Below are 27,382 nucleotides of genomic sequence, written 5' to 3'. Positions count from 1 at the left end.
TAGGTTTCAACTGGATGCAAGATTGACAAAGTGCTGAGTGTGATTCATCTAATAACTTCTTAATGCCTGGAATATATGGAGTTTTGATCTACACTAAGCTTGATATAAGACCTATCTACCATACGCTCCAGGTTGTTGAACAGGGAACACGGAACTAGCATTAGTTATATCGTCACGATCAGGAACGGCTATTAATTGTCAAATGCGATGATTAAATCCACACGTCGCTGCTGGTATCGAGAAGCTATTCTGTGGTAGATGCTCGTGTAGCTGAGCTCACCAACTTGTACTATCTCTACGACAGACCCTTACAAACTTATGGTTTCAGGATCTGTCGAGACATACGCTTTTCTAATACAAGTGGTGATTGACACAATCAGTGTTAGCCAATGAGCACTCACTACGAGCTGAAAGCCTTTGCGAACGACTACAAATTTCCACTGGTAAATTAAATATATTCGTAACGTAATTGTTTGTGAGAAATTCAAGGTCAAACAGCTCTGTGCATACATCGAAGATAAAGTCTTCCAGGGATAATCTTCTCTGAAAAGATATTTTATGAATGAGTTTAGCCTACCTCTGAAGACAGAAACAGGGAAGCCCCCCACCCCTTCTTCACGTTGCTGCAGAGCACGGTAGTGTTAACACAGCAATCTCAGACCTCCACGCAGATCCCATCCTCAGAATCCCAAACTCATGCAAAAAATTATACCCAACCGGCACTGGAAAACCCTCTTCTAACATATTGTATACTGGTTCAAACTTTTCAACTAAGTCACACCATGGAGGTAGAATGGATTCTACTCCCATGGTCAAACCGACTTTTGAAATAAAACAACAACAATCTTTTTCGGTAAGTAGGTTCGTTTCCATTGGTCAGTGTACTACTGGTCTCCAGATTCCCCGTACAAGGATTTGCGGGGTGTTTCAGTAGAGGTTGGCATACTGTAAGGCTACGGCCTCTGCCTAAGGAGAGTAACCAACTTGCTGATGCCTGTCAGATTTGACTTGAAAAATTCTCCATCTGCAGTATTGCGTTTTGTACGTGACAGAATCCTATTCATGGATGCTACAAACAAGTAAGATTTCTGCATTGGGAATTCACATATCCGTCATATCTGCTGGACACATGTTATGTTATTGCATCTTGAATAAGATGATCAAATTATGTAGGTCGGTGAGCAGTTCAAATGAACAGAATGAAATATTACATCGTGTAAAACGTCATATTATACACATCAGTATATTGAAGCGCTGTTAATCTAAATTCAACAACTCTCCAAAATTAACTCATATTGATTTACTTTGTCCTCGTCACAGTGTGTTTGTGGTCGAAATCTGGACAGTGCCCGTTATAAACCACCGACCTCTTCCAGGAACCTGACAAACCCTCAGATCATAAGCAACTGTTGAAACAGCGAGAACTGGATTCGAACCTGGGACCTTTTTGGTTCTGATAATCACAGCAAGATAGTGCTTTAATCATCTGAGAAAGCAACGCCCCATAATTGACTTGAGGTCTTATCAACTCAGGAGTAATAGCTAGGCTTGGCACATAATACACGTTTTTATGCCCTAGAAACATTTATAAGACGTGGAGCGAAACTGTGTTTGACACGGTTTTCAAAATTACGATTGGGTAACACGCTATGCTTTAACACTTATTAGTACCGACTGGTTTGCGGAAAGCTTGGTGAAAAAATAATGGATTTCGAGACAAATACCCTTAACCGCTGCACTGTAATACGGTTAGAACACTTCCAATATGTAGCAGAAATTGAATTTGTTTAGATTGCCTCTTGAGTTGAAGCGCCTCCTGAAGAGGTAAGGTACTTGCGATCCATATGTCCCCTGGGACACACGTCATGGCTCAAAGCAGGCACTCAAAAGCATGTTAACTGATTACAAGCTTGGAATCACTAGGACAGAGGCCCGGTTCCACCTGCACCAAGCCCCTCTTGGCGTTACGAACGCGTATACATGTGTCTGCCAAGGGCCGCGTGATGCCTACCATGCTCGTGGACATGGTAGTTATGCGCAAGTAAGATGGCTTCGTGTAAGCGGACTGGGACCTACAACTTTTTGGGCGGATGTGTGATGTGTCTTATTTCTCTGTGACATTTGGATAAATTTCTGTACATTGTCAGAGATATTATAAACAAAACAAAATGGCAGTCAGTCAGACTTTGGTGCGAAAAAAGCAATCCAAGGTTAAGGAGTTAGGTTCATATCCTGTGTTATAGTGATGGCGATTATAGTTGACACTTCCGAATATGTATTTTACTTAATAGCATGCTCAGCTAGAACATAAAGGACATCAACTAATTTACTATACGCTACTGGTCTAGACGGCACTCTGAGAGCGCAAACTTGCGCCAAAACCACATTTCAGGATTTCAGAAGCAGAGACAAAGGAAAATGCTATACATTTCTATCCTATATTTCAATGGTAGAGAATTGTTAAAAAAAAATTTGGATCCTTATCAGCCTCGGGATCACCACCAAAAATGAACGGGTTTGCCCTTGGCCCTAGGTCAACCTGTGTATAAATTTTATCTCAATCTTTGCATAACTTCCATACAGTTACTGACGACATATTTGACAGGGCATAAAGATAAATAAACGCCCGTAAAGCGTAACCTCCTTAGCGTAGGCAATGAATGGTTATGTAGCTTTTATGCAATCATATCAGATGTATATAGTCACGTTCTTAATACGGTAAAGTAATATCTCATAATATCGGTCTATCAAAAAATACCAGCTTTTGACAGAGCACGAAGCCTCGTTCTGTGCTAGAGTACTATGATAGAACTAGATGAGCAAACCATCCAGTAAACCGTTTAGTGGAAATGTGACTGGATATGTTTTCATGCCTGGTGATTTATTGACGTGATAATGTGGCTAGGGCACCTTGCCAGCTCAACCCCTGCCAATCTGAGGCGGGTGGTTGTTTAACGTGCAGTGTCCCTCGTCCTTACTCCATTTATCCCAGGTAATGTCGCTGGCGTATATTGTCATATATATATATATATATATATATATATATATATATATATATATATATATATATATATATATATATATATATATATATATATATATATATATATATATATTGACGCTTCGTGAGAGTACAGGTTTGTAGAATATATGAACCGGTGTCACCGTGTTTAACTAATTATTTATTTATTTTATTGGTGATTTACGCCTTATACGACGGCCACCAGCATGAGCTTTACTTGATGGTGTCATTGTCGGGTCGGTGGGTCTTTACTGTAGGTTTTGACATCTATTTCTACTATGGTGCTGGTAATTTAGTACTGTTTAAGCATTTACATGAACCCTAACTGAGGTAAATCGACAAAAGACCTCATTTTACGGGTCATACCATTTATCAACTATCATAATGTCGTCGCTGCTCTGGTTTTATTCTATGTGATGCAATCTTTTATATTTTATCGTGTCACGTCAAGTGCCTGAAGCTTTCCTCTCCAGTGCGGTGATATTCCGTTACGACAACCCTTCGCAAAGCACTGAAGTGAGATAATCCAAGGATTGACGTTTTTTTAAAATTAATCTAGTTAACGGCAGTTGAGAGATGTACGGATGTAAGATGTTAGATTCGGTGTCATGCTGGAGAAAGAGAAAAACGAAGAGAGTAATATAGATCATCCCACATATAACTATTTACACCGTGGTTGGCTAGGACGCCACTGTATGTTCATAAAAACTAGGACACCCACATGCGCGGATTTTTCCTGTGAATGCGCGGACATTCCTTAACCCAAGTAACGAAGAATAAACCAGTCCATGTGACAGTCAACGAATCAAGCAATTAATCATCAGTTATGCATTGTCCACAGCCCTCTCTGCAAATGTGGAGTGCATTGCCGTAATTGCTGGCCTATCCCAGGAATAGCAGTTGAATATCTGAGGTATCGAACACCAATCAAGTTAAGTGCATTTCAATGTCTAATTATGCAATAAAACTTGAATCGATCTGAAAAATGTTCATGCAAATCAGAAAGTGGTATTACTGTGGAGAAAGGCTTTCCTGTGAGTCGCAGCAGGTGACCTCAGTAGCATGTAAATGTAGGTTGACAAAAAATATGTTTTCCACGGTATTTCAGAAGATGCTTTGGTGCATGTGTTTTATGAAATAAACAGTCCTGTTTTAGTCTTTTGAAAATGTGATAGTCACCCTTTTGAAGTATGCGATAAAATTCGGGCCCTAAGCCCCGAGCAGTGAAACTTCCGAGTTAAATCGGCTTCCTCAAATTATCTCCCATCCTGTAGAGTTCAGTGTAAACACATCTGTACTGGTTTTCACAGGACTGACAGAAGATCCCAGGCTGAAGGACAAAGCAGCGCCATGCCGGATGTTTCTCCAAAGACAAGATAATAGACCCATCTTTAAGCGTACGTTCCAATGGATTTCGCACCGGTCCATCAAAAACAGACCACTAACTAACATTATCTTGTAACCTGAGGACAGACGCGGAACCAGTAGAAACATTTAACAAGACATAACACAACATGAACTTTGTGCTTCAAAAATGACGCATATACATTTAGATACATTGGCTACGACGTCGTCAGATACATAAGTACGACTTTTAGTTCATCACACTGTAGTACGAAACTCGTTTCATGTGGCCGGCTGATATAAAATTCTAAGCTGCCAAGGTCTTTAAGTCATTGCAGCCTCGAACAACAGTTTTAAGAGAAGTCGGTCACAGTACATGCGTACATTGGTACTTGAAGAGGAATTGAGAGTGAAGAGTTTTCAAAATCAGGGTTCAAAGTTTAAGTCAGTGGATGAACTGATAGCAATGTTAAATTGAGCATGCACTATCTGTCGTGTGCGAGGTTTCCGCTGTCATTTTCATGCTTTCCTGCGTCCCTCTCAAGACGGCCACTTTTTGTCTTCACAGTCGTGTTTGCTGCATCCCTCTCAGGACGGCCACTTTTTGTCGTGTGCAAGGTTGTCAACGTCTTTCTTGCTGCGTACATGTCAGGATGGTCACTTTCCGTTGCGTGCGAAGTTGTCACGGTCATGTTTGCTGCGTACATGTCAGAATGGTCACTTTCCGTCGTGTGCGAGGTTTTCACGGTTATACTTGCTGCGTACATGTCAGGATGGTCACTTTCTGCCGTGTGTGAGATTGTTACAGTCGCGTTTGCTGCGCCCCTCTCAGGACGGCCACTTTCTGTCGTGTGCGAGGTTGTCACAGTCATTGCTTACCTTTACCCTGAAATCTTTAGAAAATAACTTGTGTCAAGAGAGCCACCATGTTTGGTTAAACTCCGTTCACTCATGTATCAGTTCTTTCACACAGTCGTACACACTCAGACATAACGCCAAGACAAGGCCTTAATTCAGTAAAAATTATACGCTGTGATAAAACTGTTAGGTCGACCAAAGGTACATGAACTAGCTTTGTTGTTGGCCACTTTACCTGGAAAATGGTCGGTTCATTCACACAATTGTACACAGACAGAGCACCAAGGGACAACGCCTTACTTCAATACAAATTAAACGTTGCGATAAGCCTGGTAGGCCGACCATTCTTTCAAGGAACAAACGTTTCCACGTTACCTGGAAAATGGTCAGACAAATACCTTCAGCTAAAAGGTTTTAACAAAAGCCTTTGCAATGTCTGTTTTTATACCCAACATTAAAATACACCATCATAACTACAAGTCTCGCGGACCCAAACCTTTCTCTGGTTAATAATTGAACGTCTGCGCTTAAAACTGTAGATCTTATACATTTTGGCCTGGTGGAGGATAGCAAAGACGTGATTTTTTTTCTTACAGAAGAGGTTTGTGTTTGTTCGAACTGTATGTAATACCGCTTAACCTGGGGCTAGGGGCCGTAAAGGCAGCCATGCTCATTACATCTGCATTATGAACAGTTGCAATCAAAGCGCGACTGAGATACCTTGTTTAATTGTTATTTGACCTGGAACTCATTCATGAACTACGAATTTGAACTTTGATATGGAATTCATGCCCGGAATATCCACTATCTGCACGGCATCACTGAAAACTGATATCAGGTTCTCCCTTGGCTTTATTGCCTATTTATATAATTTCTTACATACCTTTGTCTCCGGGAGGTAGTGTTTAACGTTGTTTTGGAAATGGATCTTGCGATGATCGACTTGGAAAACCCTTTACGGTCTACGAATGGTATACGAATGTCGGATATGACGCTTATACTACCATTTTTATCTCTTCTTATCAGTTTTGTCAGGGACAGCAAGGTCCACACGCGTATTGTTACATTTTCTTGGTTATGTAATACACTTATTTCTTGGCCAACAAAATGTGAAATAGATAATATGGCAACAATATCTCTTTTCTCAGCGCTGATATTCTCTTCGTAGCATAGACTACACATATATGAGAACAATGTCTTGTTTTCTCAGTGTAGGCAGTAGGCTACACAACACCGATGTCTCGTTTCCCAGTGCTGATTTGACCTTGACTAAGACCAGTTTTATCTGTCACGTTTGAATAGGAGGATGAAACTCATTTTGATCTTTGCTCTTGACAACATGATCACTAAAATTCAATTGTTAAGTTTCCAACCCAAGCACTAAAGCCAAAAAAGAACTGCCTATTTATCATGCCGCGTACCAGTTCTACCTCCATTCTCAAAACAATTTAAGAAGGGATCAAAGGTAAATATTTGGGCTCAATTACTTAAAAGCAAAGGTATCGGTCACGACTGAGAACGAGATTCATCCTGGCACTCAATCTTGACCGATAAAATTTGTTTTGGGCTCTTTCAACCGCATCACTAGAGACCTGTGCGCGCATGTCGTACTCAAGAATCACCTTTTCGGAGTTTTCATACATGGTTTTGTACATTCAATGTGTCAAAGGCTCCGTACTCCACCGGACGGATAGACCTCTGCTTGCTCCCGGATTAAATGTGTCGTTTCCACTTACCAGAAAATGGTGGTTTAGAAAGACAGAATTGTGGCCTAATTTTGGATAATCAAATAAACTATGTTCATCAATGTTCTGCTACATGTAATATCTCTCCCTATTTTTTCTGCACGATAAACCCACTCTGGTATCTGTTTTAACCTTAATCTGTCTAACACATCACATAATCACAGCAATTTAATAATAAACAAAGACTGGTTTTATGTCTTTGATAATGATAGATTTAAAATAATGCTATAAAATTTTTGACCAAAAATATGCCCATATGTATCGGTCCAAATACTGCGTCTTTAGTCTGGGGATATATGTACGTGTACTAGGCATGAGCACCAGACTGTTCAATGTACACAGAAGGACCCAGTCCGATACAACAAAACACTGTACCACAGGAAGAACCTCGGCAAATTACGCATTTATTTCCTCTTAAGATGGTGAAAAGGCTAGTGTTGGCCACAAGCCTACTTATCGACCTAATCGCTTAGGTTGAGTATATAGCGAAGTGAATTTCCTTGTCGGTGTCTGTTATATGCCAGATTTGTCAAGTGCGGTCGGGGGCAGAGCATGCTTCATTGTTCTAAGAAAATGACCCCCAAAAGGCCAATCGGGTCGTCAGCTTGGGAGTTCTCTTCAGTTGTAACTTGGCCTGATGTTCTGGTATGATGGTCTTGCTGTTTTTGGTAAATGTTTTGAGCTATACCGTTGGTAGCTTTCTTGAATATGCAAGACGAAAATAAAAATGATCTCATACGACTACAGGGACTTGGCAAGCCTTCCACAAACTAAATAAATAGCCCATATGCCTAAATGAGGCAAGAGATCGCTGGCCCCTTTGCAAATGACGTCTCGTGATTGCAAGGAATTCCCAGTGGATCGAAAAAAACTTTACGTTAGCAAGTTTGTTTGCTAGCTTGCGGTTAAAAGTCACTTTCATAACATGTCACAATGATCTTGTAGCAGATCGGTTATAGTTCTTCCTCAGTGGAACGCCATCTCAAGGGAACGCCGGTCAAGATACCGAAATATGCATAGCTTTTCCCCAGTGGAACGCCATTTCCAACGAACGCTGTGCACGACGCCAATACATGCATAGTTCTTCCTTAGTGGAACGCGATGCCCACTCATATATTGCTCTTCCTTAATGGAACGTTCTAGGCTGAGGAGAAGGCCTGTCTAGATATCGACATACTGTGTGTATAGTTATTTGCCTTATTTGATAGGTGTTTTACGCTGCACTCAAGAATATTTCACTTATACATCGACGGCCAGCTGATTGGATAATACAGCCAGTTGATACACCATAAATTTGTGCACTGCTACACCTAATTAAAATAAATCAAAAGTTCTTAGATGTCAGTATAGAAGAACTGAAATGTTTTTTCCCATTGTTACTATTCACCCTCCTGGAGGGTAGCAAAATGCTATCACTTCACTTCTAGCAGCCACAGTTCAAGAAAATGAAGGTCATGCTAGGTTGATTTTTTGATTTGTTGAAGAGAATAAAACAGGTTGCGTGTGGTAATATGGCAAAATAACTCGCGAAAGTTAATGGATATCTGTTTTACAGGTGGAGGACGACAAATTTGCTACATAAAAAGTGAAGAAAAACAGCGCGTTTGTGTAATTTATGGTTCATCCGTAATGTAAGGCCATGGCGAAGACAGCTAGATGTCACCACCAGGTACGGTATAATGCAAGCCGACCACTATTTGGGATTTTTCCTTGAACTGTGCAGAAATGCCGCATCGTGGCTACATTGCCAATATTTCTGATTTGAAGTGACGCTCTGCAGTTTGTATAGGTGAAATTTGTCAGACACATGGTAGAGATGTGGGCTCATTATTCTTTACCCATCAACCGACACGCCATCTTGTTTAAACAGCGAAACACTCCTGACAACTACGCAAACGGAAATCAAAAGAATAAATGAAGTAAGTTTTAAGACAGATGAGAATACATGGAAATCCACACTATAACCAACTTTGACACTGTCTCAGCGATATGGTGGACTAGTGATTACAGCGTCTGCGTTTAAAGTGGCAGACTAGGGTTTAATTCCAATCAAAATACCTTAAAATGGTTGTTCCAAACCTGGCCTCAACATATAGACCAATACTGTTAAATGCTGTTATTGTGTGATATCTGGTGTCATCAGTATGACATTACTCACTTCACCATTAACATATAGGTCAATCCATAGCCCTTTCTATGATATGATCTCATCAGCATACATGTGTGACACAGCGCATAGGTCAATCAATTGTCCTCTATGGTATGCTGTCATCAGCATACATGTGTGACACAGCGCATAGGTCAATCAATTGTCCTCTATGGTATGCTGTCATCTGCATACATGTGTGACACAGCGCATAGGTCAATCAATTGTCCTCTATGGTATGCTGTCATCAGCATACATGTGTGACACAGCGCATGGGTCAATCATTTGTCTTCAATGGTATGCTGTCATCAGCATACATGTGTGACACAGCGTATAGGTCTTATCAATGGTCCTCTTTGTAGTACACTGTTAATGAAAGACTGACATTTGTTGTCATCAACATAAATGTAAGGCCTTCCTCAACGCATATAGGTCAGTCACTGGTCTTCTTTATGATATGCTTTTTTGCATAGCTGATGTATATGGTATCAAGGTGGGCCTCTGTGGCCAAGGGGGTTAGCACGCAGCACGGCGCAATGACCCATGGGCCTCTCACCAATTCGGTCGCTGTGAATTCATGTCCGGTCGTAAGTAAGAAGGTCTGGCACAACCTCCGGATGGCTGTGGTTTTCCCCCAGGTTCTGCCTGGTTTCCTCCCACCATAAGACTGGCCGCCGTCGTAGAACTGAAATATTCTTGAGTACGGCGTAAAGCCGCAGTCAAATAAATACAGGTATGGTGTCAATAGCATAGTTCTTCCTCATGCACTTGACCTCAGCCAATCATTGAAAACATGGTGCTATGATACGCCCTACTCCATGCCCTCCATCCCTACGCACGCAAATCCCTGTTAGTAATCTATGTCGTATGTTATATTTGAAGTTAAAGCTAGCGCAACTTTACATTGCATATCGTATTTCGGGCACTTGAAACGACGGTGTGACTCTCACGGCAGAGAGTCACATGCGCCTGTGTGTTTGTTGGGCGATTTTACGTCACTTTCAACATTGTTTCAATTATATTAGCTGCATGTAGCAGCGAAGTTCCTGTACCAGCATATTTCTTGTTGTGCGCTTCACTCGAAAGCCCGGCCGAAGGCACTCAGGCTTTAAAATTATTAATACGATTACTGATTTTAGGCCTGACCCGACTCAGGACTTAAATGAAGTCTAGGTTAAAGCTCTTCCGAACCACTCGACTGTTATAGTGTGATTGGTAACACCACAGACATAACCACCGTCCAAATTTTCCTGAGCACCGTAATTCAGATAGCACTCTGAACGAATTAAAGCTTTTATTTTCACTTCTTTACACTATAGGCCTAGTTATAGGCCTATATGAATAGTTCAATACAGTCCTTGCTTCATACGCACTCCTCACACATCATGTCTTGATAATCCGTTGCTGTGTTAGGGTGGATTACCAAATTAGATTTATGAACATAAAATGACTCCAAATAACAGATTTATGACACAGGAGATACAAAACGACAAAGAAGATAACCTGTGTTCAACTCATATGATATATGCAAACGCTATTTCTATAAAAAAACACCCGAAGATATTAGGTATTTTTGCGTTATTACAGAATGAATAATCCCATTAATCCCACCCCAGCATTATACACTTAGAGAATGTTTAAAAATAACAAAATCAAAAAACAAAAACAACTGAAAACTGAAGAGTCTGCCATATTACTTAAATGAGGCGCGTTTAATTCAGTGGGGAACATGCGCACAGCGCTCGATAGACTTCATATGTAAACAAACTTACAGCTCGCTCGTGACAAGATCGGCCGAAAAGAGGCATAAAAAGAGCTCGACAGGTTGACAAGCAAGTTTAGAGTTGTAATTGGTGGTCACTTTGAACGGTGGAGTGCAATGAAGAAAGAAAGGGGTCTCAGGGAGCACAAAGATGTCGCTTAGTTAGTGCTTGTTGAACTTGCTGCTTACCTGCAGCTTACTTCTTGGACAACCGAGTTCGGCCTTAAAACTTCATTATACGTAGCATTTTAGCCAAGCTTCCTCTTTTTATTTCATGTCAGTTATGGTACAATATGTATATCTTTGAAATAATACCTAGATCAATTGAGTAGGAGGGATAGCAAGATCACATTGTCACTATTTCTGTCTCCCACGCGCACCTCGGTCGATATGTTTGTTGTGACCGGAACTTTCCGTACTATTAATGAGGTAAAATGGCCCACACTCTTTTTCCGGGCTCGTACAAGCTCGTTTCAACCTGTATGAATACGCTGTGACAGGACGAGTCCATGAGGCCAATGCAAAGTGCTACCCCTGCTGAATTATCACGACGAAGACACCAGAAGTGACACCCAGTGACGAATCATACTGACACCGGACCAACCAGTCATGTTACCAGCCCCTAACCTTTCGGAGCTGAGCACTAGCGAGTTCCAGTTTAAAAGTTTTTGGTATGACTCAACCTGGGTTTGATCCCAGGTCTATGGACTTAGAGCTCTAACCACTAGGTCGAAACAGTGAGGACGTAATGTAGACAAGTGGAGCAGATGACGTCATTATTTTATGAACGATCTTTCGAACGTGCATATTATCAAATCCAATTCATCCGGTGTATATAGCAATGTTTTCTATTCACTGAAGGACACTCTTCAGTAATGTGAACTTGCAGTGGATATCTGATTTGCTTTGGTAATCATTATCCGAACGTAGAAGAGCGGCTTAATGCGTCTAACAAGATTATATTGTCCAAATACATATAATTATTTAATGTAGGTCAGTTCCATCGATTTTGCCCCACAAACGGTTGATACTGCCGGTGAACAAGTTGATGACATACATCAAAGCGCGCAACGGCGCGTCCTGTTGTCCGTTTTGCGCATTATCTTGAAAATATTTCATCCCACGTTGCATGGCCGAATTTCTCATGTGTAGAACCACTCAACACGAGAATACAGCTACAAAACTGATTCATATTATCTAAATCAAACTGTTTTGGGTTTGCGGACATACTGATTCGTTTATATTTACTTAATTAATTGACTTTTACGCCATGTTGGAGAATAATTCACTTATACTTAACCTGGCAGACCCCTAGCTACGAGGAGTAGTCTCCATGTTTCAGGGTATATCTTAGGTCTTTATTTTTTCTTCTCGGCTTATCTTTCATAAAAACAGAACCGTAAACCTACTTTTCCATTCTTTAAACTCGAATTCGGTCGTGTGGTGTGTTCTGTACGTGTCAAATCTTTATGCTGCAAACACAAGGTTTTCTTTAATGATGAAGTAAGACTAAATATACATAGATATTCGTGAATAAGAAAGACCAAGAAACATTTATAAGAAAGAAGAAAGAAGAAGAAATATTTCATTAAACACTTATATAATGATAAGGATTCAGAGCAGTTAATGTGGAAGTAAAGATGAGAAGATTGCAAAAGATCTGAGAGACAGATAAAGACTCGCACAAAAACAAGTTTTTGGTAAACATCTATTTCAATAAAACATGTGTTTGTGAACAAGTACACAACCAAAACACATGTTGGTAAACACGTATACCACCAAAAGCACGTCTCACCAGGAAAAACATGTGCTGTTTAGGAGTATGGATCCATACCGGTTGACACAGTCACGTGACACATACATCAGGCGGCCTCATTAGTCCATGTCACTTATGATCTCAAGTGAAGATTTCTCGACCGCTCAGACAGTAACTGCCCTGTAGCTTTTATTGTGCACTGAAGTAGCCGAGCTATTCTTGCAAACAATATTGATGTATAACTAAGTATAGATGAATTCAGAGACATGCACGCTGAATGCCTCATTAACGCCCGGAACGTATTTACCCGAAATGTCACCTATAAAAGTGCATTTGATTTTGATTCATGCAAATATAGTTATCCGGCATGAACATGAGGAATAATGAACAGAGACATATGTGGATCATTGTTAGAGTGGCTGTCAGTCTCAGGGATATACATACAGGCTGCACTGTATCTGGTCGACAATTCCTAACACCTATAAAGCCTGTTGGTCTTGACAGCTGATCCACACCAGAGTCCTTAGACCTATATATATATGGTAATAAAAATGGTTCACATGTGACAAGGGTTAGATCATGGAGGAAAGGAACCCATCAGTTGTTACTTATACCTTACACCAGATCACACCAACTTGCTCACAACTGGTACCACGTACAGTTTTTTACTGACGACTTGCTTACAACTGGTACCTCGTAGAGCGTTTTACTGACGACTTGCTCACAACTGGTGCCATGTACAGCGTTATATTGATGACTTGCTCACAACTGGTACCACGTACAGCGTTATACTGACGACTTGCTCACAACTGGTACCAAGTACAGCGTTATACTGACGACTTGCTCACAACTGGTACCATGTACAGCGTTATACTAACGATTTGCTCACAACTGGTACCATGTACAGCGTTATACTGACGATTTGCTCACAGCTGGTACCACGTACAGCGTTATACTGACGACTTGCTCACAACTGGCACCATGTACAGCGTTATATTGATGACTTGCTCACAACTGGTACCATGTACAGCGTTATATTGATGATTTGCTCACAACTGGTGCCATGTACAGCGTTATATTGATGACTTGCTCACAACTGGTACCACGTACAGCGTTATGCTGACGACTTGCTCACAACTGGTACCATGTACAGCGTTATACTGACGATTTGCTCACAGCTGGTACCACGTACAGCGTTATACTGACGACTTGCTCACAACTGGCACCATGTACAGCGTTATATTGATGACTTGCTCACAACTGGTACCATGTACAGCGTTATATTGATGATTTGCTCACAACTGGTGCCATGTACAGCGTTATATTGATGACTTGCTCACAACAGGTACCACGTACAGCGTTATGCTGACGACTTGCTCACAACTGGTACCACGTACAGCGTTATACTGACGACTTGCTCACAACTGGTACCATGTACAGCGTTATACTGACGGCTTGCTCACAACTGCAGATAACCAACTATGGTAATCCCATAATTTCTCTTTATGACCTTTGAATTAGAATAGGAAAGCTAAAATTAATGTAAGCTATATACATAAAAAAACAGTCCAAAATGCAAATGTCCTTCATTATTTTGTTGTCTTACTGTATCATACCATCATTGTATCTACTGCCTGTAATTGTACATTACCACGTCGTCTGCATGTCTGCCTCTTCCATTTATTGATTTAAAATAAATAAATTTCAAATATTGCCTCTGCATAAGTGACAAAAGTTGTTGAGGAAAAATTTCGATATCATAGTTGTTTGCAACGCTTAGATGAATGCTGAATTTTGATAATCTGCTATATCCGAAGTTTTCCGGATCAGGTAGTGTTTCTTTCATGATTGTTGCCTCGGAAAAGGGGACTTTTTTGAAATACTGGAAAAAGAGTTGTTACATTATTGTTATAAACCTGAAGTGAAATGTTTCTTCTCGTTTTGTGAAACGATGTGAAAGTTAAATTCAATCTGACTTCAGGTATTACGTTTAAGAGAGTGTTCTGTCTTAATGAATTGTCTTACTTCACATATACTGGTAGACGTTTGAATGAGTCCATCGTTGAGCTGGTATAATAAAGCTGCCAAGATATGTCAGCTGATATTAACCTCGAAATCCATAACTCTTATCGCTGACAGACTCTGACCAAGGCCTGATCATACGCTCACAGGCTTCACTTACTTTATACTACATAAACTACCATCGAATCGGCCATTGACCGTGTTTCCTTAATTCCATCCAACACGAATCGATTTGGTGCAGAGCGAAAACAATATCACCAGTACCGTTCCAGTCGAATTTCCAGGAGTAGCGGCTTGACATGGCAGGTCCTTTAGCTACTAATGTCTCTAAGTCTTAGCTGGTGGCTCATAACTACCATTTCCTTTGCACTGTTTTAATGTGATTGTATGTTAAATGTGATGAGAACACAGCATTTTGAGTAATTCTAAACCAGTGACGTCTAATATGTTGCAGTTAACATCATTGTATATTTTTTTACCTAATTCTACTTAAGTCATGGTGCTAAGAGCTACTTTTTCAGCATTTACATGAACAGCTAGAATAAAACCCTAACTGGAGTAAATTGACAAGAGGCCTTATTTCACAATTTACGTGTGATTGTCTTCGCTGTTCTGACTTTACTGTGTTTACTGTACGCCTTAAATTATAATGTGATGATAATTTCCTGCCAGTAAGGTCGAGGTTGTAATTAAAAATTTTAAAACCATAGTGTATATAAAATGGCAATGTAAAACTATACGAATTAAAGCAATACTGAACAACATGGGCAAAAGCGGAAGTTTGAATAACTGCGTACACAGGCCAGTTTTAGTATCAATACATAAGTTATCTGTCAGATGTGAAAATCAAAAACCCTCAGAATATGTGGCGTGGCAAAAAAAAGATTTGAATATTTGTCATAATTTGTCACACTATGTTTTGAAACAAATGGTTGCTAACATCGTCGCTTTCGCGCATGGACTTCCCGCGCTAATAATTTGATGAGAATAACTAAAGATCCTTCAATTTAAGAATATTTGTGTTGAATGCTGTTTTAGTGAAAAACCGATCAAACAACAAGTGAAGTATACCATATATGGAATTTAGGTTCAGCTAGGGCAGGAATTTCATAGACATCAAATGTGACCGCATACATGCAGAAATGATTAAGTTGCCTTTTGTTTTATAACATTTATTGTTTTAACTTGATGCTGCAAACTTCATTGAAAAAATGAACATTTGATTATAGCCTAAAAGATGAAAACGATTTGTTGAATAGTTTTATTAAGTTTGGATGTCCCCACAATGGAGCTGAAATACGGCTTTAACCAGAATCCTTCACTCCTTTTAAGTTTGATAGCAATAATTCCTCAACATTTTGAACTTCCTCGGGCTACTTCTGTAACACATACTTTTACTAATTCCCAATTCAATACACAGTCGATATTGAAAGTTTTACAGTGTACTTGTTTTTTTTTCGTTTATACTCTGCATTGAAACATGGAAATTCGTGAAAAAGTAATAACAAAAGTCTCTCTTTTCTCTATTTAAAAAAAAAAATTATAGGCGCACGTTGTTTTATTTTCAGGCGTCGTTTCCTTTAAGGATTAGGAGTTTAATCTCGACTGGATTCATAATGGGTATTAAACTGAGTTTCCTTACAAGAAGACCATTCTTCATTCTCCAAATCATAGTCGCTAGGAGAGAAAGTAGATAGGTTATTAACAACATTTTCTCCTTTTCGATGAGAGCCATTAGTGAAAAAAGTGGGGAAAATTACTAGTTTTGAAATATTTCTACTCTATTAGTTGACGTAATTGGATTGCCCAGAAAAGTCCGTGTTTCGTACGGAGTCATGCATTTAAGGATAATGCACAGTAATTCTCATATGATCCTCGGTCGATTAGAAACTTGTCAGTCCCGGAGAAATTAATATGATTGGAAGATCCGCGGGAATTAGCGGAAGTAAACGTGACATATCTCCAGACGCGTTAAGTCCTTCCCTCGAGCGGTAGGGACAAGAGATAGTCACCCGCCTCTTATGTACTTTTCACAGACACAGCTCGCAGTCACTTACACCGGATCACCCCTTCTTAAGAAGACAAGATGTATGTATATTCACAAATCAAAACCCCGAAGGAGTCACTTGAAGAAAAAACATCTCGTAGTTGTGTGTGAGATTGGCGAGATGTGATATCCGTATGTATTTGACAGACGCCACCATGTAGTCCAAATCGGTTTATTATTTCCTATGAAAACTTGTTGATTAAATCCTATATTAAAAACAGAGCATTATCGTTAACATCATTAACATGCATGTACTATAACACAACGCAAAACGGAAAGAGTCTTACTTATGAATGGCCCAAATTATACATTGACAAGTAAGATGTATAATAACAACAAAAACCAACTTCAAGTAAGATTATAATAACAACCTAAACCACCACCAACAACAAAAACTAATGGCCGAATACAGTCCACAGAAAGAAAGAATCTTACTTTTTAGTTTTGAGTGTCTCATTTACAGTCATCACTGACCAAAGATATATCTTAATAGCCATCCTGGATCCACCGAACGGGTACAGAAAGTCTGCAGCGAGCTGTAAAACGATAATGAATCGCAAAATTCCTCTCACACCATGCAAGGTAGAAACTGTAAAGCAGATTTCCATGTCAGAAACAGCAATTACCGTCATTTATAGAGTGGTCAGAGTAGAGGAAAAGCGTATATACACCGGTCCATAAATCATTTAATATAGATTATGCTTCAGATGCACATGGTTTATTGCTCTTACCCAAACGTAGTATGTAATTTTGGCGCCTATACATTCATACACAATCTTACTATTAACGGGTCTTCATTGATTAGTCTTTAGTCGTGGAAGTTACTGTCTTGCCGGAATTTACCCACTACTGCAGTTTTGTCGATACCCGTCTGGCTCTGCTGATAATGCCATGGCCTGTACGTTGTCAGAAACATCTGGCTATAGTATGGTATTTACCATATCTAAAATGGAATAAAGGACGCAAGCGTGAACTCAAGACAACCTATATTTCACCCTCCATGGGCCGCAACGCCATAATATTAACACTCGATATAGAGCACTATGTACTTCTTTGAAGCTTAAAATTTAATTTGGTAAGCACGGGCAAGCTCGTCTTCCATTTCTGCTGAAGTCTGTTTGAGAACTGCTCTGGAATAGGAGTTCACAGTCATGGAACATTAAATCGAATTTACCGAGCTCTTTATACGTAAAAGACGTTAAACTAAGGGTCATTTCTAGTGTAACTTTTAAAAATTGTTGCTTTGAAATACGACTAGCCTTTCACCCATAAGTTCACGTGTTCGAGCCCAGCTGCAGCTGCAGCTTTAAGTGAAGAGGTTTGTCCAGTACCTGACGAGGACGAGACTAATGTATAGTGCATGTAAGACCCCAAATCGTAAACCATGTAGTGTACATGCCCACAAACCTCCAGCCATTGACTACAGTTTAATACACTAATCAAATAAAAGTAAAAACTGAGCTTATTCCTGTCATTATTCTATCAGCACCTTGTATAAGAGTACATGGCATCCCCAGCGAACCTTTGAATCCATACAGCCCATGAGGTTCCAATCCCTGTAGGCTAAAATATTCTTGTTTTTCATGATGTCCTATTTTCAGCAGGAAATCCTCGGATACAAATTAACAGACGTTCTTACATAAACATTAAAGCGCCAAGGTGTCAAATTAATTTTCTTGAAATACGACTATACACCCTGACCAGTGAGGTCATATACTCGAATATACAGGTCCTGGTTGTTAGACTGCCGCTTTAACTCCGGGGATTTGTCACGTACTTGGTGAGAGCGGAGGTTTCCTTCAGGGTTATCCGGTTTTCTCAAACTCTAAACCAAATACATGCAATACTATTTCAATATAAACCACGCACAAACAATATTATTACACAATAATATGTTAGTCAAATAAACGGGTAAATAAATTTAGCAATAAATATATTTCTTTATCTTCGACACGTCAGTGTAGCGATAATTATCTTGGTCAGAAGGGCTTCAGCGTTTTCAGCTACGATAACGTACGATATAGCTGGTGAAATCGTGTGACCTATGTCCAGCGAGAGCGTGGTGTGATCAGTGCCATTTGAATTATCATATCAGCACTTTTCTTTTCACCGCACGTTTCCATCGGCGTTTGGAAGCTTTGTGATTGTGTTCTCACACTTCACGGTTGATTATTTGACAATTCATAAAATATTTCGAATGTTGTGAATTTCGAAATTACTTCTCTGTAATCCTTTATACATAAAAATTTGCTGTCATGAGGAGTTCATCAATAGCGGCTTACAAATATCATTAAGGTACAAAAGATATGCATGTGACTGCAATGTTAACCTTTTCATTCTCATTTAACTTCATGTTACCCTTTTATGTTTGCAACTGGATTTTTCATCAACCCTTTTGTCGACAGTAATCAATGTAGTTTTTTGTGCTCACTGAAGACTGATGTTGAAACCGGAGCAAAGGGGCAAACTTGATTAAGGTACACAAATTCAAAAACATGTTCCGGCATAAAAGGATCCCAACGCATCTCACTAAGTTCACTGACCTGTTCAGCGACGACAGAAGGATGTGGAACAGCTCTACGTTCTTTACGCCAAGAATAGAAGGCAGAAGAGCTGTTGACGCAGAACTAAAGTTCGTATTCAATTACTTTTCGACAAATTGTTGGTGAAATCTCAATTCAATCAGTGTGAACAGGCTATAAAGAAGTTGTCAATAAACTTCTGGACCGTCGAAAAAAGAAACCGCCAGCCGCCGTTTCATGCAGTAAGGAATGGCAGCTGATTGCAGTGTCTACAGGAAATTCCTTCTCGCAAATCGGCGAGAGCAACTAAGAGAATACGGACAATGAAAATACAATATTCACTTAAATACCATATATTTGAATACCGAAAGGAATATTTCCATGATAACAACCACCATCTTCGTGGAAAACGTCCCAATTTCATTTAGTTATAATCCAATGCGAGTTTTACCGTTATTAAACTAAATGATAACAATTATGCACAATGACGAACAGCCACGCTTAAACCTGATATTTACATGTATGTGTACATTAAAACCAATCCACATAACAGGTGGAGGTTTGTGGGCGAAAATGATTACCTCAGTTTTAATAATAGGTTAAGCTACTGTCAATCGTGTGTTAGTGTGGGGGAGTCCAAGACATCTGCACCAGGTGGTTGCACGAGGTGATAATAGCCAATAAACTGTGGTATAGCGTGGCACGATTTCAGTGCAAAGGTTCAAGATGTCGACAATGTTCGTTATAGTTGCCATTTAGGTTAAGACAGCCAGTGTTTTTCGTTTGACATGCCAACGAATATATGACAAATTGCCATCCTCAGTGAAAATAAAAAATGAAGTGTACAATATAAGGATTCAAGCAATCGACCAGTGTGGTCGCGTGTTCATATCTAGCTCCCGCTGTTTCGACAGTCGCCTGTAAGTCAGAAGGTTTGTCGTCTACCCAGCGAAATTTGGTGGTTTACTCCCATCACCCGCCTTCTCCCATAAACCTGCACCAAACAAATAAATTAATTAATTTTGGCAACAGTCTTCACCACAAAAAGTAGCCACCTGTTTGGAAAGCTTGATACTACTATAACGGTAAACATGTCATCAGACTGTAGTCGTTTTTCCGTCCTGTTCAGTAGCGAGGTTTGTTACGAAAGAGCCTGCTGTGGGCTGTTTGTTCCAGTTCTCATCACCAAATCACCAATGTTCCCAATGGACCTGAGGTGTTTTCTGAATAAACCACTGGCCTCTGGATAGCCTTCAATACAGCTAGATGATAGAGAATCTCGATTTTCAATCAATTTGATTTTCATCAAAAACATGGACTTAGGGTTTCGCATTACATTTAAATCAAATCAAAGAGAAGAAGAAAACCTTTAACCACAGGCATTGATCCTGTAGAGAGTCGGTGTTTTGGGCGGTATTTTGGTCCCTAAAGAGAGACAGAACCGCTTAACCGATCACTGCAGGGTTCGTGAGAAACATTATAAAATCTTAAGGACCGATTAGACCTGATAGGGTTGAAAAGGTGACTCTCCAAATTTGTAAGGCTGCCGCAAACCGTTTGACGCAACGGGCACTGGCATTCTGAAGCATCCACACTCAGTGATGTAATTGGGTTTGTATGAGCCATAAATTATGTGCTACGTGTAAAGAACCACATTAGCCAATGTGCACTTTTAGATTAAATGAAATGTGTACTAGACTGGGCGAAAGTCTGGTGGCACTAAAATGGACAAAGGCAGCCACAAAAGGAAACTGTAATCTTGTTTGATGGCGTCTGCATTCTGGTAATAAAGACATTCGTCTTTGTTAAGTTAATTTCATAACTGGAACATGAACGATATTATGTGACACGTGTATTATTTTATGATCTTATTTGTTATAGCTTGAAAGAAAAATAACCTTTACAAATTAGATATGTACAGAAGTTTTTTGTCATTTGCTGTCTTTGTTTTAGTGTGTACTCGTAACTGTGCCAGACACGTACAAGAGAAGGCAGTTCCCGGTGATAATCGTCCATTTTATAATTTTAGTATCATAAATTTTAGTATAAATAAATTGAAATCGGCAGACAATCTACGAAATTTAACAAATTGTACATTGCGAGATCTATAACGCCTTTTGAATGACATGTGTATTATTCTATGTATTGTTATCCATGCAAACATTTAAACTGCCAGGTCTCCCAACTTCGAGGCGGACGCTCTAACCATTAGGCCACTGAAGTTGTCTGGCATTTCAGTAACGAACCTTACAATTATACTAACATTGATGTTCACCTGTTCAATCAGCCAATTTAAAGAAATCGTTAGAGTTCAACTGTTCAAAGAATTAATTAAATGGCACAGTTTCTTATTTCGTACTTCGAATACTTTTTCTGCGCTTTGGAGGTCTGTGTAAACGTCGTTTTTGGAAACTGGCCTTGTGACTTTTGACCTGGAACGTCCATTTTGTTTGAAGGTTGATGCTTGTTTTGTCGCATCGATTGTCACGAGCTTTATCCGCTGGGAAAACAAAGAACCTGATACGGTAAGGCAGAATCGGTCCTATAGAAGTATAATGAGGCGGAGAATCGGCCCCAGAGAGGTACGATAAGGCGGACAATCGGCGCCAAAGAGGTACGATAAGGTGGAGAATCTGCCCCAGAGAGGTACAATAAGGCGAAGAATCGGCCCTAGAGAGATACGGTAAGAAAGAGCAAATTTCAAGAGCTCTAGTACAATTTTGTAAATTTGCGAATCAGAAGTATAAAATTTGGTCGAAGCACCCATGAAACTTATAGTAGTCATAGTCATAGTAGGTCATAGTAGTTGCTGTAAAAGTTTCGTTTTGGTTAATCTTTGTCTTCATATGTAAACGTAAACTTTATAATGTGATAAGTTTTGTCATGTTTTGGCTAGGCTAAAACCTATATTTCTAGAGAACTGCATTTATATTAGTTGTATCAAAGATTCTATTTCCTGTCTTTTTCTCTGAATTTTTCATCTGTATCCAGTTATTCTCTCAGATTTTATCTTCATGATATATTACTACAGTTCTCGATGAGACAAGCAGAATAATTAGCGGCACAATGACCCATGCAGGGCGGGGATATAGTTCATGTAATACGAAATCCCGCTTCTCAGCGTGAATTTAATTCAAAATGATAGGACTGACACGTGAACACCTGAACACGTGAACCGATTACCTCAATATCGCGCTCTAAAGTGTAATTTGAAATAACATGAAGGATATGACTGATACGCCCTCAGACTTATGCGGATATTACGAGTTAAAATCCAGCCCATGCTGGCATCCCCTCCGGTCGTATACGTGGGAAGATCTGCCTTAAACATACGAATGGCCATGGGTTTCCTCCCACCATAATGCTGGATGCCGTCGTGTAACGTTGAAATATTTTTCAGTATGGCGTAAAAAAAGCCACGCAATCAAAATAAAGAAAGAAAAATATACACGCAAACAAGAATACTTTGCATGTGCGCATTTAAATTGGTGCACGAGTGCACACTGTATGTGTGTGTTAGGTCCTCAGGATTCATTTTATTAACCCAACTAACTTAATAAGTGTTTTATTATACTGACTTTAATTCCATGCAGGTTGTGTGCGCGCAAGGTGGGGGGAAGGTGGGGGGAAGTGTTTCTTTTCAAATCCCTTAGTGTTGAACCAGTTGGAAGCAAGACTTCGAGCCGCCTCAAGCCAGTAAGTCGTGCAGCCAGGCGTTTCCTGTGTCTCCATCATGTTAGCTGTAAGTTACACACGATGTGCGGAGTGTCTGCGAACCAGTCTAAAATTAGATTTGCTCATCTCCCGTAGAGCTTGGAAGTGGGGCCTGTGATGTGCAATGTACATCCTTAGGACAATGAAATGAACACAATATTGGTCATATTTAATTTCATGTTAGGAAACAGAGAGAGACAAAAAAAATTTACAACTTGTTTGTAAACATTATGATTCTAGGTTTGTCTTATTATTAACATACATTGTAGGTGCTGATGGAAAGATATCACATAAACATGGATGAGTAGATATTACATAGATATAGGAGGATATTGAAAGATGCAGGAAAAACACTATATCAAGAGGGGAATCAGTGCTGAGAAGGATGGTCATTAGATGCCACCATTAGAACTGCAAAGTATACGCAGTTTCAGTAAACCCTGAACTAATGTTCCTCGTCAATGAAACTGAATGAACGTCGCCAGACGACAAACATCACGTGATCAATATATTTACTTCGGAACTGTCAGACCTTAGATGAAAAATACTGACCACGAATCTCATGTGAACAATGCACGCATGTACACACACAGATACATCATAGCTGTAGCTCAGTGGCCATCCTCGTCGATTTATTATTTATTTGTTTATTTTGTTGGTGTTTTACATCGTACTTAAGAATATTTTACTTAATCGACTGTGCATGGTCATCATTACGCTGGGAGAAAACTGACCAGAGCCCTGGGGAAACCCACCACCATCCTCAGGCTGCTGCCATGTCTGCCCACGTATATACTATGGGAGAGGAAGTTTGTCTCATGAGTGTAGTGCAAGGTTTAAGAATGTCCCAAACACAAACGTTTAAATTTCTTTAAGCGGGCTGAGCTCCAGACTACTACTGGTCTCCATCACGTTGTTGTGGCCCACTGCACGAGGACGGAGCAAATCGCTCACGATGCTCTCATCCGGCTTTCATAGTCTAACGCAAAAAAGATCTTTTCAGTGTCACTGGAGTAGGATACCATTTTTCGATTTTTCGACCAAAGCACAGCTTCTGTGATTGTTTGGAGCTTTATAGTGAGTGAGTGAGTGCTTGGGATTTAACGCCGTACTTAACCATTTTTCAGTCAAATGACGACGAAGGAGTCCTTAGAGTGCATGTTTGTGTAATGTGCCTCCTTGTTGAAGGACGGATTTCGATCGCTCTTGTACCTAGTGCTGCTTCACTGAGACGACTTACCTAAGGCAAGTAAGCAGCCCCCACCCCACCCCGAGACATCATACCGATACAGGTTAACCAGTCGTTGTACTATGCCCTTAACGCTTAACGCCAAGCAAGGAAGTTACAACTTCCTCTTTTCAGGTTTTAGGTGTGACACGACTCAAGACTGACCCTGGATCTACTTCTCCCGAAGCAGACTGGAGCTTTATAAATCGCATGCTTGTCATATAACAGGAAAAGAAGTGGCCTTACGAGTGTGTCAATAGCTGTCACTCACGGCTTTAGTCAGTTTCTCTTGTTGACGTGCACAGTTTCTTACACTGGGGCCGATTTCCCGCCTTACCATACCAGGTTCTTTGCTCTGGGTGTCAGGAAGTAAGTGTGGAACACTGAGGCATTCCGGAACTTACCAATTTGTGCCACTTAATTGACTTTATCATTGAAATATTGCTGTTTTTCTTAGCGGCCAGCTCCATCTTGAGTAACAACAATTACCCCTATCAGCTTTCAAGTAAATCGAAGTAATAAAGGACGTTTTCTATAGTGTTATGCTTGGACGGTGAAAGAAAACTGAATAATCAGACAAATCATACACATGGTTACGTGCTGTTTACAGAAAACTGATTTAACACGGCGGACAATACGGGTGAATTTATCACCGCTATGAAACGGACACGTCAGAAATTTGGGGATCAATTAAACGAACGCTAAAACAGTGGATCTTGCATGACATGTCAACTCCGAAAATAAAACACCTTCACAGCAAAGGAACGGAAATCCTTTGAGATGAGATACTCTTCAAAGTCACTGGCTGTTTGTCTACGCCAGATTTACGACCGGCAAAAATAAGGTTCGTTACACGTAGCAATCATCACCTGCCAAATGTGTGTAACCTTTGGCAGTCTTCTTGCTCCCGTATGACATGCTTGCCAGAATTTATCAGACTCAGTTGAAAGCAAAACATACTTTTAGGAAGACGACAAAAAGTTGTTCACGTTTCCACAGCAATTTAAGTTGATTACTTTAAACTTGTGATGTCCTCTCCAAGGCATAGACTTTGAAGACCCTACGTCATCCAAGAATGTTCAGCGCATGCTCCTTTGTAAAATAAGACTTTTATTTGTTCTCACTTTAAGGTATAACAGCCGGCATCTTACTGACGTCTTGGAAATGAAAATTATTATACTTAGAAAGCAAACTATTTATAAGAAAGGTGAAAACTAAACAAGGCTCATGTTGTTGTTGTTACATTGGAATCCTTTAGCATTCTACCAGTGGTACTTTGTATATTCACGAAACAGGATGTTATATTTCAGACGGAACAACCCTATCTATTACTCATATTACAGTGACGCATTTGTAACAGCTGCCATGATATCACATATTCACTTTTGGGTACCACTAAACGACGACAGGGAACACAATGCAGATATCGAATTAAGCATCAAGAATTGCTTTTTATTTATTTGATTCATGCTTTACACCGTATTGAAGAATATGATCAAGAATTGCTTAAAGAAAGATAAATATAAAAAGGCGACCACGAAGGATATTCTGAAAACCTATGTAAAGTACTGAAAGGTGAATATAAACAGTCCAAATGTTGAGTTCGACATTCGCTTACCACTCGTGGACCATAAAGGTGTTCATACATTTGCTAGGCAGACTGTTTTAATGGAATATGAGAAACTTGTGTGAATGCGTTTGATGGAGTAACCTTGATACATTAGTTTTTTAATTAAAGACTTGTGAAGCAGATTGAAATCTTCACATTTAACACAAAATCCACATGTGCAACAAGGCAAGATACGCCATATGTAGTGCGCATTGGTATATTACTATCCAGATAAGGATAATTTATTTAAGGATAATTTCAAAAGTGCATGAAGCCTGACCAAAGCAGGGCCAGATAAGTTATAGTTGGCAAATGGTCGCACGTGACCGCTGAAATCAAGCTTCTTGCCAGTTTACCTTAGTTAGAATTTACTGTAACGCTTCATGTAAATTCCTTACAAGAAGCGACTTATACTCTCGTTGCGCCATGGTTTTAGAAGAACTGAGTTAAAAATCTGCGGAAATGTTATTACCATTTGTTAGATGCTACTGGTTTAGAATTACTCAAAATGCTATGTCGCTTTATATCACATAATAATAAACATTTACAAGAAAACAGTGCAAAGAGAGCACGCTTCGTGAACTAGGATTTATTTATTTCATTGGTGTTATACACCATACTCAAGAATATTTCACTTACACAACGGCGACCAGGATTATTATGGGAGGAAACCGGGCACAGCCCCGGGGAAACTACCGACTTTCCGCAGGCTGCTTGAAGACTTCACGTACGGTTGGAGAGGAAATCAGCATGCTCTGGACTTGAACTCTCAGCGGTTGGATTGGTGAGAAGATCCTGGGTCTTTGCGCCTCAATAAAAATACAACAGCGTGGAGATTAAAACTAGAGCAGCAGCGACCACGTGATGTTAATCCGTAAAATACGTCCTCTGGTCAGTTTACCTCAGCTAGCTTTTTATTCTACCTGTTTATTTCAAAAGATACATTTTAATTATAATCTGAATCTCATCGGATGCCCAAGACATCCCTTTGTGCAGGTGCTCGAGGATCAGGTTCCACAACAAGTAAAATGATTTCCCATAATTGCGTAGCGTTGTGTAATTTCAGTAACAACACAATAGTGGTTAGTCACACTGGATTGAGCACATACATTGTAGCCTATTTGTTTTAGAGGTCGCCTATATTCAGCTGTCTGTGAAACCACTCATACTAGCTACTAATCTTGTCTTTAGTCAGTGACACGTAACAAGCTCTACACATTGATATGTTTGAAGTTCATATTCTTGCTAGGAAAATGAGGTTAGAACACATTAACTAATTCATAATGTTAAAGGCTATAAGCTCGCTTGTATTAGGCATAGTTCAACATGTTTTGAAAGAGGGTGACAACAGTTACCTGAACTGCTGTCGACTTTACTGTAAATCCTGTTTCTGACACTGTCATATTTGAAATCGTTCGCACGTTTAAATACAATAACCTCAATGAATGAATTTTACTTTATCTCTTGTAGCATATGATCTCACGGTAGTATAGTTTCAGATATGGATATTAGGAAATTAAAGCGATGTAGTTATCCCCAGAGACAGAGGTGTAGGCTATGTTTTTGCATGGAGTTTGTTCAAACCGCTGGTTGGTACTGCTATGGTA

The sequence above is a fragment of the Liolophura sinensis genome, chromosome 1 (genome assembly GCF_032854445.1).
Source record: "Liolophura sinensis isolate JHLJ2023 chromosome 1, CUHK_Ljap_v2, whole genome shotgun sequence".
Taxonomy (NCBI): domain Eukaryota; kingdom Metazoa; phylum Mollusca; class Polyplacophora; order Chitonida; family Chitonidae; genus Liolophura; species Liolophura sinensis.
The sequence above is the reverse complement of the archived record's forward strand: the minus strand, read 5'-3'. Positions refer to the sequence as shown.